We start from the raw sequence: 16907 nt of genomic DNA, 5'->3' as shown, positions 1-16907 counted from the left end.
GAAGGTTGTGTATTTACACTTCTAGTAAGTTTATGTTGGTACCTTTGCATAAGATGCTACCGTACTACAAAGAAGGAAGAAATTATCCTTTGTGTTTTCCATTGATCATTTTGTTTCCAGTAGGAAATACAAGCATGATTCATGCTTAGGACACTGTGTAGTAAGAAGATGGGTTTTGGATCCCAACTGCCTGAGATAAAGGCTTTAGTCTGCCATGAAGTGACTGTATGATCTTGGGCAGTTCACTTTACTTTTCCATTTTCTCATTTATGAAACAGAGAATAAAACTAATTCAAATAAAGTACTAGGAGTTACACCAGACACATATATTTAGTAAATAGTAGTTATCATTGTACTCTTGTTTAAAAAGTCGTTCTCAATTATAGCTGTATACTACAGGTCTTCTGAGACTTAAAAAAAACAAAAACAAAACAAAACAAACAAAAAAAAAAAACATTGTATATGTGGTTCCCGTCATAGACCAGCTGAATTAGAATTGATTGAGTGAAACCAAGATCTCAGTATGATAAAAGTTTTTCAGGAAAATTTACTTTGCAACCAGAGTTTGGAACCTTTGGTTTAGAGATCAGTACCATTCTTAAGGTACTTAAGAAGTAAAATCTGAAAGATTTACAAGACAGTTTTGGTGAAGTAATGTTAAAAATTAAGAACTCTAGAATTTTCTTCGTTTAGAAACATTGATTAGTGCTGGTATGTAAAATGTCTTTTAGAACTATATAGGTATGTAGGATTCTGTTTTTTAATACACTGCATTCATTCTCAGGTCTCCCCATGTAGAGCCAGATCTTTGACCTCTCTTACACACCAGAGGAAAAATTTCTGCTGTGTTTCTCTGGTTGATGAGTGATATCCAGTTGTCTCTCATCAGTTCTTGATTAACATGTTAGCTAGATCACAACCTACATAGTTCCATCAATATAAAAGGTATCTGATAACTCGTAGAAATTCAGATTACAGAGAATGTAGAAACAATTTCTGCTCTTACTAGTAGAAGACCACTAAATGGTAAATGCCTGCTGACAGTGCAGTAGAGGGGGGGCACTATCACTGAACATTCTTGAAACAACATTGAGAAAAGGTGAGTCCCAGCCTAGTCGCCTATAGTACTTTACGAGTTGTAAAGGAGACAAAGAAATATGTTTTACTGACTCTATAGAAAAAGTGGCTTCATTTCTTTAACATTCAGATATCATTTAAAAAAAGAGAGATGGAGGAGCTATTGAACATTGAGGCGTATCAGCTAGAATAATGTGTTGGTCTTGTTGGATTCTTTTAAGACAAAGTCTCAATGCAGTCCAAGCTGGCCTTGAACTCAAGACAGTCCTCCTGCCTCAGCCTCCCAAATGCTGGAATTACTGGCATGTACCACCATACCTGGCTCTTGTTTGATACTTGATTCAAGTTAATTTTTAGAAGGAAGACATTTTTAAGATATCAGTGGTGCTGAAGGTGTAGGTCAGTGATAGAGTGCTCACCCAGCATGTGGACATCCCCAGATTTGGTCGCTAGCACCTCCCCGCCTCTCTCCCACACACATACACACTCTCTGTCTCACTCAGCAATTTTAAAGAGAAATTAGACATCCAGTGATAATAAAGAATGATAATTGTAGATGTGATAATGTTATGTTTTTATTGTAACTTGTTAGAGACATTCTGAAGTTCAGTTAAAATGTCGAGGGTATATTTTTAAATATTTCTGGACCACGAAAAGGCAAGCAAAACAGGGTGGCACATTTGGGAAGCTGAATGCAGGACACAAGAGTTGTTATGCTTTTCTCTTATTGTGTTGTTTTGAATATTCTTGTAGTGAAATGTTTTTAAAATCAAAAGACAAGGGAATTGTCTTTGGACAGTAAACAATGATTCTGCTAGAGGGAAATAGTGACATGGGAACAATTTGGGCTTCAGATTTAAATTTCTGGGGTTCTGTAATCATGGCTTCAGGAGTTTCTTGCTGTGGGTCCTTCCTGCAAGGAATTGATCCTACCCAGGTTACAGAGTTGTCTCTTGTACCTTAGGAAGGTCAAGTGAAAGAAAATATTGTCTTGCCTGGCGTGTTGAATGAATCGTAGCTGTTCCTTACTTGCATTGAGTGTGCTTTTCCTTTAGTCTCTCTTCATCTGAATGAATACAAAGCTACAGAAAGATCAAAGGGCTGGTGATGATAGTTGCATCTGAACTTAGTTTGTTACGCTTCCCATGACCCATATTCTCCTGAGTCCTCCGTTCTGATAATCACCGATGGTTATTGAGAGGAAAGCAAGTTTCCTTGCATACTACAGGGAAGATCATTTAAGAACAGTCCTGGTTGAGTTGGGTATGGTAGTGCATTCCTGTAATCTCAGCAATTGGAAATCTGAGGCAGAGGATTGTTGCAAGTTGGAGACCAGCCTGGGCTACAGAGTTAGCTCAGAGGCAGCCAGAATTGCATAGCAGTTCTTAGAAAGCATATCTTAAAAAGACAAAAAAAGAAAGAGAAAGAAAGAAAGAAAGAAAGAAAGAAAGAAAGAAAGAAAGAAAGAAAGAAAAAAGTCTCTTTAACATAAACCTACATAGAAACATAGGGTTCAATATTCAAGTGATAATGATACCAGATCTTTTTCCCTTTGTTTTTTCTAACTGCCCCTTCTGGAAAGACACAAGTCCAAATGAGCTCCATTTCACTAGAATGATAGATCCTATTGGTATAAAAATAGGTTTTAATTTTATGTTAATTTCAAAAATTTTTGGGCTGAGAATTTAGCTCAGCAGTTCAAATGCTTGCCTGATAAATGTGAGGTTGTGAGTTCAATGCCCAGTATCAAAACAACAAATAAATAAACAAATAAAAAGAATTTTTCCCAAGAGAGATGTTATTATGGAATAATAAATAAAAGATTATTTAGGGGAAATTATTTCTCAAGGAATAATTTATAAAAATCATAAGCTTAAAGAATATATGGCAGTTAGGCAGCTATTTCATGTTCTCTTAGGGCTAATGTGTAATAATATTTAATACCATAATTACGATTTTATACGACTACTTTCTGAATTGCTAAACTGTACAGTAATTTTTGTGGAATAACTCCCTGCATTAGTAGGACTAATTTCACTTGGAGACATTGATAGGTTGTATATGTTTAATGTAGGAATTATTGGCTGTCTGTGCCTGACTTCTGTTGCTTTTCAGGTACACTGTGTTAGAATGGGAAAATTTTATGAAGTCTTGAATTTCCCTTTTCCTTTCTTCCTTTCTCCTCTCCTCTCTCCTGGCCCCCCGTCCCTTCCCCTCACTTTCCTGCTCTTCCCCTCCTTTCTGGTCTCCTTCTCTGTGTCCTTCCTTTCCCTTCCCTTCCCTTCCCTTTCCTTTAGATTGAACTCAGGGTTTTGCTTTATTTTGAGACAGAGTCTTGCGGAGTTGCCCAGGGTGGGCGTCAACTGGTTATCCTCCAGTCTCGGCCTCCCAGGATACACCGTGCCCCACTTACTTTTCCTTTTTAATTATTTCCTAATCCCCAGTATCTGAGCTACAGTAAATTACTCCAGAAATATAAAAATAAAAGTATAAAAATTATTTATTGTATCAATTAGGCTTTGCTAGAGGAACAGATTTAATATCTCTAATATTTTTTTATATTTATATAAAGTATATAAAATGTATATATATATATATATATATATATATATATATATATATATATGTATATGTATATGATCTATGAAGGATACACAAGGGAGGCTTACCGTGGCTGCCTGTAGAGTCGGAGTAGGAGAAAAGCTGTGTAGGTGCTGGAGAGCTGGAGGATCGAGTCAAAAGTTGAGGCCTGGAGCTCACTGCAGAGTCCCTGCACCTCAGGAAGCTGAAGGGCCCGTGTTGGCAGGTAAAAGAGGCTCTGGAATGCTGAAGAGTCTGTGCTGGAAGCCTACAGACTGACGTTCCAAAGGCAAGCAGCAAGTAGCAAGCCTTTCTCCTGCTTTTCCTTTTCCTTCTATGAGCCTTTGGCTGGTGGGTCTCCCTCTTGAGGAAGTACATCATCCAAGACACATCTGTAACTGTGCTGTGCTGTCCTGCTAGGCATTTCTTACTCAAGTTGACACCACAGTTTACTATCAATTTATTATTATTAATGTGACCTATATATTTTATTTCTCTCGTAACTTTTTTCTCAACATTTAGGCATCTTTTCCTGTAGGTCTATAAACATTAATCAGTATCATGCCCCCATAGACATTACTGATAATGAGTTCAAAGATAGAATTTTAAAACTGTTAAAAATCAAACTTTTACTTACCTGTAACTTTTTTCCATTTTTATATATTTTCTTCTTGACTTTGTTCAAAAATTTCCATTAATGAACTTTATTTGAGGAGGGAGATTCTAGGTGGGTCTATAAAAAGGGAGCATTAAGTCTAGTGGGGGGCTGGGGGTTTAGCTCAGTGGCATAAAGTCTTCCTGGAAGCGCGAGGTTGTGAGTTTGATCCCTAATACCGCCCCCCAAAGTCTAGTGGGTATTACAAGAAAAGGAAGGAATTTAAAAGTGTTTATATCAATGTGTTCAAAATTAAAGAAATTCATTCTTATAACTTCATTCAAGATACTGGTTTAATTCATGTCCCTTAAACTCTCAGGTAATTTTTATAAAGAAAGAAACTGAGGTCTTCAGAGCTTTATTTCTGTACTATTTGTCTCTATAGTATGCTTTGGTCTTCCTGTTGTAAGAGAAAAAAATAACTTCTCTTTTTGTTTACCATTAAACCTCTTTGAAAAACATTAGAGTAATATTGTATATGGTCATGATAGCTAACATGTTTTGAAATTCTTAATTCTTTATGAGCTCTGTGTAATAATAAAAATAACTATCATGCATGCACTGCTTGCTGTGTGACAAGTATTATTTGTTTAAAGTGCCTAAATCAGGTAACTTCAGTCTTTACTAGAACCCTTGAAGTCAATACTAGTACTCTATTTACCGTTGGGAAAACTATAGCACAGAGAGGTTAAGTAACTGGTTTGATATCCTGCAGCTAGCAAATGGCTACAGAGAGTTTAAACTAGGAAGCCTAGTTCTGGAATTGGTGTTTCTTACCTTTTGATATGCACGATTTCATTGTATCCTACATGAGTCTGCAGTGTATTCTATATTACTTCCGTAAAACAAATATCAGAGAAGACAAAATCAACTTGACTGTAACTATATAATATTCAGGGTTTGAACTGAGGTCTGAGTATTCCTAAAACCCATGATCTCAACGGTAGATGGCTTACTTTCTTTTTACTTCTTAATATTTTACAATCTGGTTCCTCCAATTGTTGAAATTAATAACTTTTTAAGTGAGCTTAAACTCTTAGCTCATAACTTTAGCAGTTTCAAACTTAACAGAAAAGTTGCAAGAATAGGATAAAAAATTTCCATATACATTTTATCTAGATTTTACTTTCTTAACATTAAGATTTTATCTTTACTATTATTATATATTTTTTTCCCTAAACTGATAGTAAGTTTTGTCCATGTTGTCCTCTCTCTTCTGTGCATTAAAATGTTTAGTTCCTTAAAAGTAAGGACATTGACTTTCCATAAGTTACATAGATCATAGAACTATTATTGAAATTAGCATTGATGTCATTTTCAGGTTTCTCCTGTTATCCAAGTAAGGTGCTTTATATTATGAAGAAAGACTTGATACAATATCCACATCTTTTTAATCTCCAATACTGGGCAGGTTTTTTTTTTTTTTTTTTTTTTTTTTTTTTTTAATTTAAGAGGAAAAAGAGAAAAACACAAAACAAACCAAAGCGGTGTAAGGGTACACGCAATACAGAACTACAAAACAAAACAAAACAAAACAAAACAAAAAACCATAACAGTAAGAAATTACCTGCTAGTAGATTACACACTATTTTCTTGAAAATAGTTCCTCAAATCACAGTATCAAAGAACACAAGGTGGACATTCAAACAGGGAGACTGCAAACAGCTGTGTTCAATGTTCCAAAAACATTGATAAAGTCAGCTATTTAACACCCCCAAACACACTTGCTGTTATATCCGTTAGAGCTCTTTTTCTTTCTTTTTTTTTTTTCCCTCTCTTTTTTACAACAATACTTACACATCCTGGATTTTATCACTCCTCAGTGCCCATTACTTTCTTTGGGGGGAGGGAAGAATACAGTCAAATATGGCAAAACAAAGCTGTCAGTCAATACCAAGGATAGACATAGCACATGGTGTAGAACAGAGTACAAGTTTATCAACAATGGTTATCAACGTTGTCCCTTGTTTCCTTAAAAAGAATTGTCTATCTTATTAGATAGTATAAAGTTGGACAAAACAGTAGAGAACAAGACCAATAAAACTTAGGCATTGTAAACATTACAGGACTTCCAAAGAAGACAATAGTCAAACCAGAATGGGTATCTTAGTGAATCTTATTGTCTTCAAAGTAGTTGCCTATGTCTTCAAACTTGATACTATCATATAGAATGGAACAGAGTCTAATCAGTCAAAACAAGATCGTGGGAGTACTACAGGACTTCAAAACAAGTTAATAGGAAATCGAAAAGAGTTACTATTTATATATCCTAATTTTTTTGAATTTTTTCTTTAATTAAGACAAACATAAGAAATGACTAAATTTTTTTGAAACAATAAGGGGGAGATTGAGATAAAACAGGACATAACAATATAACAATAGAGGTCACAGCATGACTGTTTCAATAACCTAGTACTTCACCACCTTATAACCTGACTTAATAGTAGTTACCATAGTGTCTTTTTCCTTGAAATATTTGGGTAAAACTTCATATACTCTAGCTTCAAATATTTTCATATCAAGAAGCCCAGAATAAAGCCTTTCTAATTAATGAGTGAAAACTTTATAAGGCTTCAAGGCCACCTAATGGGGAATCATGATTACCACATATTTTTATATATTTGAATCATTACTTACATTAGGGAAACTATTCGGTATTCACACATGCGAGATTGATTTATTTCACTTATGAGTATGGTCTCAGGCTGCGCCCATTTATTGATAAATATCTCAATGTGATCCTTCTTTATAGCTGAATAATACTCCATTGTATAGAAATACCACAACTTTTTTATCCATTCCTCAGTTGATGGGCACTTGGGTTGTTTCCAAGATCTGGCGATTACAAATTGTGCTGCTATAAACATAGGTGCACGTATATCACTGTGGTATGATGCTTTCAGTTCTTCTGGGAATATGCCTAGAAGTGGAATAGCTGGAATAAATGGGATTTCCAGTCCCAACTTTTTGAGAAATCTCCAGACAGATCTCCACAAAGGCTGTACCAGTCTACACTCCCACCAGCAGTGCAGGAGAGTTCCTTTTTCCCCACAGCCTCTCCAGCATTTGTTGTCGGTTTTCTTGATCCTGGCCATTCTTTCAGGAGTGAGATGGTATCTCAGTGTGGTTTTAATTTGCATTTCTCTAATGACCAATGATGATGAGCATTTTTTCATGTATTTATTTGCCATTTGCATTTCTTCATCTGAGAATTGCATATTCATCTCAGATGCCCATTTTTGGATTGGATCTTTGAATTTCGGAGGTCTGAGTTTCTTTAATTCTTTGTATGTTTTAGACAAGAGCCCCTTGTCTGAGAGAGAGCACTAAAATCTTTTCCCAGTTTGTGGGTTTTCTTTTCACTATGCTGGAGATTTCTTTTGACATGCAGAAACTTTTTAATAAGAAGTGGTCCCAGTTATTGATTCTGGGAAGTATTTCCCATGCGGTTTGAGTCCTGTTCATGAATTCTTTACCTACTCCTATGTCTCCAAGGTTTCTACCTATTTTGTCTTCCAATAGATTTAGTGTTTCTGTTTTAATATTCAGATCTTTGACCCATTTAGATTTTAATTTAGTACATGGTGATAGACATGGGTCTAGCTTTAGTTTTCGGCAAATGGAGAGCCAGTTTTTCCAGCACCATTTATTAAAGAGACTGTCGTTCTTCCAGTGAACCTGCTTGGCTCCTTTATCAAAAATAAGGTGGTTGAGTGTGTTCGTAGTTGTGGTTGTATCTTCTAATCTATTCCACTGATCTTCAGCTCTGTTTTGATTCCAATACCATGTTGATTTTACTACTGTTGCTTTGTAGTATAACTTCAAGTCAGGGATTGTGATGCCTCCTGCTTTGTCTTTGCTGCTTAGAATTGCCTTTGCGATTCTAGGTCTCTTCTGGTTCCAGATGAAATTTAGGAGTGATTTCTCTAGATCTATAAGGTATGTTGATGGTATTTCTATTGGGATTGCATTGAATCTGTATAACAGTTTTGGGAGAATGGCCATTTTCACAATGTTTGTTCTTCCTATCCATGAGCAAGGGATGTCTTTCCATTTTCTGAGATCATCTTCAATTTCCTTTTTCAGTGTATTATAATTTTCACTGTATAAGTCTTTCACTTCTTTGGTAAGAGTAATTCCTAAATATTTCATTTTTTTGCTTGCTAATGTGAATAGTCCAGTTTCTCTTATTTCCCTCTCTGTAATTTTGTTGTTCGTGTATAGGAATGCTATTGATTTCTGAGTATTGATTTTGTATCCAGCCACATTACTGAATTTATTTATTGTATCTAAGAGTATTTCAATGGAGTTTAGGGGGTCTTCTATGTAGAGTATCATGTCATCTGCAAACAATGATAATTTAACTTCTTCTTTTCCTATCTTTACCCCTTTTATTTCTCTTTCTTGCCTAATTGCTCTAGCTAGTACTTCCAGTACTATATTAAATAGGAGTGGTGATAAAGGACATCCTTGTCTTGTACCCGATTTTAAAGTAAAGGCTTTCAATTTTTGGCCATTTAGTATGATGCTGGCTGTTGGTTTGTCATAAATGGCCTTTATTATATTGAGGTAAAGACCATTTATTCCAATTTTCTGTAAAGTTCTTATCATGAATAAGTGTTGGACCTTATCGAAGGCTTTTTCTGCATCTATAGAGATGATCATGTGATTCTTATTTTTGGCTTTATTGATATGGTGGATTACATTTATTGATTTGCGTATGTTGAACCATCCTTGCATTCCTGGGATGAATCCCACCTGGTCATGGTGTATAATCTTCTTGATGATTTGCTGGATCCTATTTGCCAATATTTTATTGAGGATTTTTGCATCTGTGTTCATTAGGGAGATCGGTCTATAGTTCTCTTTTATAGTTGGGTCTTTCTCAGGTTTTGGTACTAGAGTAATATTTGCTTCCAGGAATGACTTAGGAAGGATTGCTTCCCTTTCAATTTCATTGAATAGTTTGAGGAGTGTCGGCATTAGGTCTTCTTTATATTTCTTGTAGAATTCTGCAGTGAATCCATCTGGGCCTGGGCTCTTCTTGGTGGGCAAGGACCCAATTACATTCTCAATTTCATTAGCAGAGATTGGGTTATTCAACAGTTTTATATCCTCTTGATCTAGCTTTGGTACTTCATATGCTTCTAAGAATCTGTCTATTTCTTCTGTGTTATCAAACTTTTGAGAGTAGAGGTTTTCGAAATAGGTGTTGATGATCCTCTGTATTTCTATTGGGTCTGTAGTGATTTCTCCTTTTTCATTTCTTATTGCATGAATTTGAGCTTTTTCTTTCCTTTTTTAAATAAGGTTGGCTAGGGGCTTATCGATTTTATTTATTCTTTCAAAGAACCAACTCTTTGATTCATTGATTCTTTGGATTGTTTTCTTAGTCTCTATTGCATTGATTTCTGCTCTGATTTTTATAATTTCCTCTCTTCTTTTGGCTTTGGGCTTGACTTGCTCTTCTTTTTCTAGCTGTTTGAGGTGTAGCATCAAGTTATTTATTTGTATTCGTTCTGTTTTCCTGATGTGGGAACTCAGTGCAATAAATTTTCCTCTCAGAACGGCTTTCATTGCATCCCACAGATTCCGGTAAGTTGTATCTGCATTTTCATTTTCTTTTAGGTATTGTTTAATTTCTTCTTTAATTTCTTCTGTGACCCACTGATTACTCAAGAGTGTGTTATTTAGTTTCCATGTGTTTGCGGAATTTTTCCAGTATCCTTTGTCATTAATTTCTAATTTCAGAGCGCTATGATCCGATAATATGCAAGGGATGATTTCAAGTCTTTTGCATTTGCTTAAATATGTTCTGTGAGCTAATATATGGTCTATTTTAGAAAATGATCCATGTACTGCTGAGAAGAATGTGTATTCTGATGTTGTTGGGTGGAACATTCTGTATATGTCTATCAAACCCATTTGTTCACAGGTGTGATTCAGTTCTGTTATTTCTTTGCTCATTTTCTGTCTGGTTGATCTGTCCCTTGGTGTCAGTGGTGTATTAAGGTCTCCTGTTACAATTGTGTTACTGATAATTTGAGTTTTCATTTCTGTTAATAATTGTTTTATATAACTGGGTGCTCTGGAGTTTGGTGCGTATATATTTAAGATAGTTATCTCTTCCTCTTGGAGTTTTCCCCTTACGAGTATGTAGTGACCTTCTTTGTCCTTTATGGTCATTGTTGGTTTAAAGTTCACGTTGTCTGCAAACAGAATGGCTACTCCTGCCTTTTTTTGGATTCCTGCTGCATGAAGAATTGTTTTCCATCCTTTGACTTTCAGTCTGTGAGTATCTTTCTGGGTTAGATGGGTTTCCTGTAAACAGCATATGGTTGGATTTTGTTTCTTGATCCATTCTGCTAGTCTGTTTCTTTTGATTGGTGCATTGAGACCATTTACATTAATGGTTATTACTGTTAAGTGCTGGTTAATTGTAACCAGGAATGTTATCTCTCTGCTGTTGCATCTTTATCTTTTGGTTCTGTTTAATTATTTGCTTTGCTTAGTGGTTTTTTCCTTTGTGTATCTAAACTGTCTTTCAATATTTTTTGCAGGGTTGGTTTGGTGTTCATGAAGTTCTTCAGCTGTTCTTTGTCATGGAAGTATCGTATTGCACCATCTATTTTGAATGATAGTTTTGCAGGATATATCAGTCTTGGTTGGAAATCATTTTGCTTTAGGATCTGGAATACTTCACTCCATGCTCTTCTTGACTTTATCGTTTGTGCTGAGAAGTCTGCTGTGATTCTGATAGGTTTTCCTTTATAAGTGATTTGTCTTTTCTCTCTGACAGCTTTTAATAATCTATTCTTGTGTTGGATTTCTGGGATGGTGACTATTATATGTCTGGGTGTAGTTTTATTTTGGTTATGACTGTTTGGAGTTCTATATGCTTCACTGATCCTGATGTCAGTTTCTGATCTCATGCTTGGGAAATTTTCAGCTATTACTTCTCTAAATATCCTCCTGACATCCTTCATGTTGTCTCCCTCTCTTTCATTAATCCCTATCATTCTTATGTTATTCTTCTTTGCATCGTCTTGCAGTTGTTGAATTGTTGTTTCCTGGTTCCTTGTTATTTTCAAAAGATCTTTCCTTTCCTGTTCACTAGCTGCAATCCTGTCTTCAAGGTCTGAAATTCTATCTTCACTTTCATTAAGGCGGTTTTTACAACTTTCAGTGGAGTTTTTTATTTCCTGTATATCTCTGTGCATCTGCATTATGTATTCTGTTTGTTTCTTATATTGCTCGTCTAGGGATTCTATCTTTTTGTTTAGTTCCTCCAATTTTTTATCTGTGTTTTCTTTAGATATATTTAGAATCTCTTTCATTTCTTTTATCATTTCTTCTTTTATCTGGGAGATTATTTCGAGTTTGAATTTCTTTAAAGCTTCCTGGAGTTGCTTGTCAATTTCAGTGGCTATTGTGTCTGATATATGAGGTGGATGGGATATATTTTCTTCTATATACATCGCTCCTAGGGTTTCTTGAGATGGGCTGGAGGTTTGAGGTTGTAATTTGGTCTTTCGTTTTGTCATTTTCCTATATTTCTGTGTTTCAAGTGTTATTTGAAAGCTTCCTCAGGATCTGTTGAAAATCCCCTTCTATGTTTGGAGCTACTGGGACTCTGGCGCCGCGCTACTCCAAGCCATTAGGCCTACAGAACCAGTGGCCCTCCTCTGCCTGCTCAGAACTCCGCAGTTCTTACAAGCTGGGCCTCAGGGACACTGTGCGCCCACCTGCCCCTTGGAAGCTCCACAGTTCTTCAATCGCAGCCGGGTTAGGGTACTCACCACAGGCCGCAGTGCTTCAGGAACCTGTGGACCCTCCCTGGTTGCAGAGATATCCACAGTCCTCCAGACACGCAGAGAGGCTGGTGAGGGCACCCCAGATCTGCCCAGCTCCTCCTCTGCAGACCTATGGCCAGGCGCGGCAGCTAAACAGGCTGGGCTACGCTGGTAGTGTGGGCCAGCCCACCTATCGGGAGCTCAGCAGGTCTCCAAATGAAGCTGGGAATGGGGAGGCTGATGTGGAAGCCTCAAATCCACCTCTCTCCTTCACTGCACCTGGAAGCCTGAGGGAACTCCAGCAGACTGGGCGCAGAAATCCAGAGTCCTCCAGACACGCAGAGAGGCCAGTGAGGGCACCCCAGATCTGCCCAGCTCCTCCTCTGCAGACCTATGGCCAGGCGCGGCAGCTAAACAGGCTGTGCTAGGCTGGTAGTGTGGGCCAGCCCACCTATCGGGAGCTCAGCAGGTCTCCAAATGAAGCCGGAATGGGGAGGCTGATGTGGAAGCCTCAAACCCACCTCTCCCCTTCACTGCACCTGGAAGCCTGAGGGAACTCCAGCAGTCTGGGCGCAGATATCCAGAGTCCTCCAGACACGCAGAGAGGCCAGTGAGGGCACCCCAGATCTGCCCAGCTCCTCCTCTGCCTTTGTTTTGTTTTGTTTTGTTTTGTTTTGTTACGGGGGATTGAGCTTGGGACCTTGCGCCCAGCTCTGGGCAGATTATTAAAAGAAAGGGCAGTTGTTTGGTTTCTTTTTATGTTTCGTATTGGCAGTTTTGAAGAGCATTGGGTTATTTTTTTAAGGCTGTTCCTTAATTTAGTTTATTTGATACTTTCTTGTGATTTTATGCAGTTCACAGACTTTTGATGGGAGCCCCTCAAATTTGATCCTCTCAGTGCTTCATATCACGACACATGTTGATTTGTTTTGTTATTGATATTTTCTTGTCTAATGTGTACCCCAAGTATCTACACCATAGCTATCTTTTCCTTCGTAAGCAGTACCTATCTTATGAGATTATCTGAAATAATGTAAATTTATACCCACTAGTTTTAAGATCCATTAATGATTCTTATATGTGAGATATAATTGCCACATGATTTTCTAATTTCATCATTTCTTTTATGTTTAGTAGTTTTTTCTTCCGTTGAAAAAGGCAGATTTCTTTTTTTTTTCTCACATTCATTGGTTCTCACATGCATAAGAACTTAGTGGATTCTCATTGACCTTTTACCGTTATTATTTATTATATTGTTCATATTGTCCCGGGTTTCCAGTGGGAGCCTCTTCACACTAACTCCAGTGTCCCACTGTGATGTCCTTGAGTGTTTCCTTACATCCTAGCATAGGATAGTCCAGCTTTCTTCTTAATTGTGCTTTACCTACCCCAGACCTATAATCAGGCATTTTCTTGAGGAATTATGAGTACAGTGTCTGGTTGCAAATCATTGTATGGTTCTGGCTAACATGTCCTCTCAACAGACAGATCTAGTATATCTGTTTTTATATCCCACTTACAGTTAATTAAAAACATGAGTTCATGCTGGTATTTTGAATCCTTATCCAACATTATAGGGTTCATTCTATCATTTCTTGTGCATATTTGTCGCTCACTTCTCTGACAGTAAGATATCTGCTTCTTATGATCTCTTAATATATTTTAGTTTTTCAGCCTGTGTTTGGGGAAAGTTCAGAACTCCTAATAACCCTTAGCTTAGCATCTCTTCACTTCAGTGCTAAACATTGTCTCAACCATGCACAAAATTAATGTGGGCTCTCTTTCCCTTTAGCCACCTTCAAATCTTAAATTGTGTTGTTGTTTATGTGAGGTACCATTTAATCCACTTGTTTTTGTTCATTTTTCATTATGAGTTTTTACTTATATCCTTGTTTTCAATATGTGGGACATTAACCTGATCCTCAAAGTCAAAGCAGACCTACAGCTGTGCACTCAGGGAGGCGGCAGCCTCCCAGGCAGCCTGCTGCTTTTATTCTTCTGCTCTGCATCTGCCTGTCTGCTCTGATGAACCAGTTGCTCTAGTCTTTCTCCATCTCGTCTGTACTTTCTTTGTACAAGTGATGTATTTCTGTTTTCTCTTTCCTCCTGCTGTTTTGTACATAACCCAACATGCTGTCAAAACACCCTTTGCTTTGTCTTCCCTGTTTACAATGTATCCTTGAAATCATTCCCTGTCACTTCATGGACATTGTTCTTACCATTTTTAGAGGTAAACTGAATTTTATAGTTTAATGTAATCATTCTTTTATGTATGAATATTTTGATTGTTTTCATTATTTTCCAGATGCTGGATTTTTGCATTTTTTGAAAAGTGACTATAAAGTAGTCCCTAAAGTGCAATTGCTAGGTGAAAAGGTAAAACGTATTGCCAAATTCCCTTCTATATAGGTTGGGCAGATTTTAACTAGCAGTTCAAAAGAATGTCTGTTCCCCATAGTCTTTCCAGTATAATAATATGTTACCTTGCTTTTTAAGTCTTGCCAGTTGATAAGTGAGAAATAGTATGCTGGCATAGATGTAATTTGCATTTCTTTGAACTGTGAATGAGGTTGAATTATTTTCGTATTTGAAAAAAAATTTTTTTTTATTTTTGACTATGTCTTTTGCTCACTTTTGCATCAAGTTTTTCAGCCCTTTGTGTCTCTCAGGTTTTAGGAAATTTCTTACAATCCTTAAGGGCTGTTACTATCTGTACTGGTTACTTTTCTCTCATTGCCGAGACAGAATACCCAACACCCAAGTTAAGGAAGGAAATACTTATTTAGCTCGTAATTTGTGAACGTTTCAGTCCATATTCAGCTGACTCATTGCAAAGTGGCACATGCACAGGGCAGCAGTGCATAGTGGCTGGGAGACAGCAAAAGCAAGAGCAAAAGGGACAAACATGAGAGAGAAGTATTCTTTCTGTCTTTACATTGTAGGTGGGCCACACCCACCCTAGAATCCGTATAGCACTCACACTCGTAATCCCAGCATTGGACCAGGAATCAATCACAAGTTCTAGAAGCTACCCCCATGGCAGTGTGAGGCTTTGGGGGACATGCAGGCATAAAACCATGACACCATCTATGTGATATGTGGTATAGATAATTTCCTCTAATTTGTCAGTTGTCTTTTGACTTTGTTATTGGAGCTTGTTTGTGGGGGTTTTGTGTGTGTGTGTGTGTGTGTGTGTGTGTGTGTGCGCGCATGCGCGCACGCGTATGCGTATGTGTGTTTACTGTGCAAACTTTTAAAAGTATGGTAAGATTCATTCTCTTTTCTCTTACTGCATCTGGATCCTAATTTACAGTTAAAAAAACAATTCCATAGATACCATTTAAAAGAGTTTACACATTTTTTCCTAGTGTGATTATATAGTTTGACCTTTTTATATTTAGGCTCATGGTACATGTGTCATTTTTGTTTTTGTTTTTCTTTTGTGTGTTATATAGATTATTGCAGATCTGATTGTATGTTTTTCAGCTGATTAGTCACTTGCCACACCACTGAGTGCTTGAAGCCTTTATCTTTCTCCAGTGGTTTGAAATATTTTATTATCTGCTTAGTTTCTGAATGCTCTTGTGTCTATTTCTTGACTTTCTCTAATCTATTCTTGGCTTTCTCTAATATTCCTCAACTGTCCATATAGCAGAACCTCACATTTTCAATTACAGAGGCTTTATGGTGTGGGGGATTTTTTGTTTGTTTTTTTGGTACGGGAATCTAACTCATGACCCCACAACTGCCAGGCTGGTGCTTATGTCATTCCAGAAATGTTCATTGGACCATTTTTGCCTATTTGCCCATAAGAAGTTTCATATAAACTTACATAACTTTGTAAAATAGCTTGTTGATAGTTTGCAGTAATTGTGTTATATGTAAGTTACATTGGGTGTTATGGCGTCTTATTTAAGAACATCAGTGATTTCATGTTGTCTTTTTTACTTTTATACTTATTTATTTATATTTGGTACCGAGGATCAAACTCACGACCTCGCGCTTACAAGGCAGGCACTGTGCCACTGTGCTATGTTCCTGGCCCTTGAGTTTTTTTAAACCTTATAAATAAAATATTTATCATTCCTACCACTCATTCACCCATTCAGATACTTTTTATTGAACATCTGTCATATGCTAGGATGTAGAGAGACGTGAAAGCAGTGGTCCTATTGTCAGCAATGCCTGCCCTGAATCCACATTTTTTTAAAAATTGAACTCATGACCTCACACTTGCCATGCAGGCTCTATACCACTTGAGTTAAGTTCCTGGCCCCACATCTTAACTATTTTCCAGGAACATTTCATTATACAACTGTTTTTGCCGCTTGCACTTGCAAGTCTTTGACTGTATTTACAGTTTTCTTCTGCCTGTGACATTTGTACTTAACTTTTTTACTTTATGTACTTTTCATATTCTGCACTTGTCATGTTGTCTTTCAGTAGTGTTTTAAATTTTATCTCATGTAAGGTTTACACATTTTTTTTTTTGTTAAACTTACTCCTAAATATTGGGTCTTCTTTAATACTTTTACAAGTGGAGGTGTTTTTGTGGGTTTTTTTTTGTTTTGTTTTGTTTTGTTTTATTTTTTTGCCACTGTTTTTTCTAATAGGTTCCTAGTTATGTGAAGGTTAGATTTCTATATGTTGATTTTATAGCCTGTTTATTTTATTGATTTTTTAAATTGTTTCAGTTTTATTACTCACTGCATAGGAATTTTCAGATGCAGAGTCCCAGCTGCAAATGCAGTTTTGTTATTTATTACTTTCTGTGTTTGAACTATCCCTACATTCCTGAGATG

General features: G+C 36.8%; 1 protein-coding gene across 4 annotated transcripts in view; it reads left to right on the top strand.

Annotated features, from left to right (window-relative positions):
* LOC101789043 (uncharacterized) overlaps positions 1-16907 on the top strand; it is a 133505-nt gene that overhangs the window by 27162 nt on the left and 89436 nt on the right. The gene's annotated exons all lie outside the window — the stretch shown is intronic.

This window comes from Cavia porcellus, unplaced genomic scaffold, assembly GCF_034190915.1.
Source record: "Cavia porcellus strain 051 isolate PalLab524CR breed Dunkin Hartley unplaced genomic scaffold, mCavPor4.1 scaffold_5, whole genome shotgun sequence".
NCBI lineage: Eukaryota > Metazoa > Chordata > Mammalia > Rodentia > Caviidae > Cavia > Cavia porcellus.
Note: the sequence above shows the minus strand (reverse complement) of the source record. Positions and strands in the feature narration are given on the sequence as shown.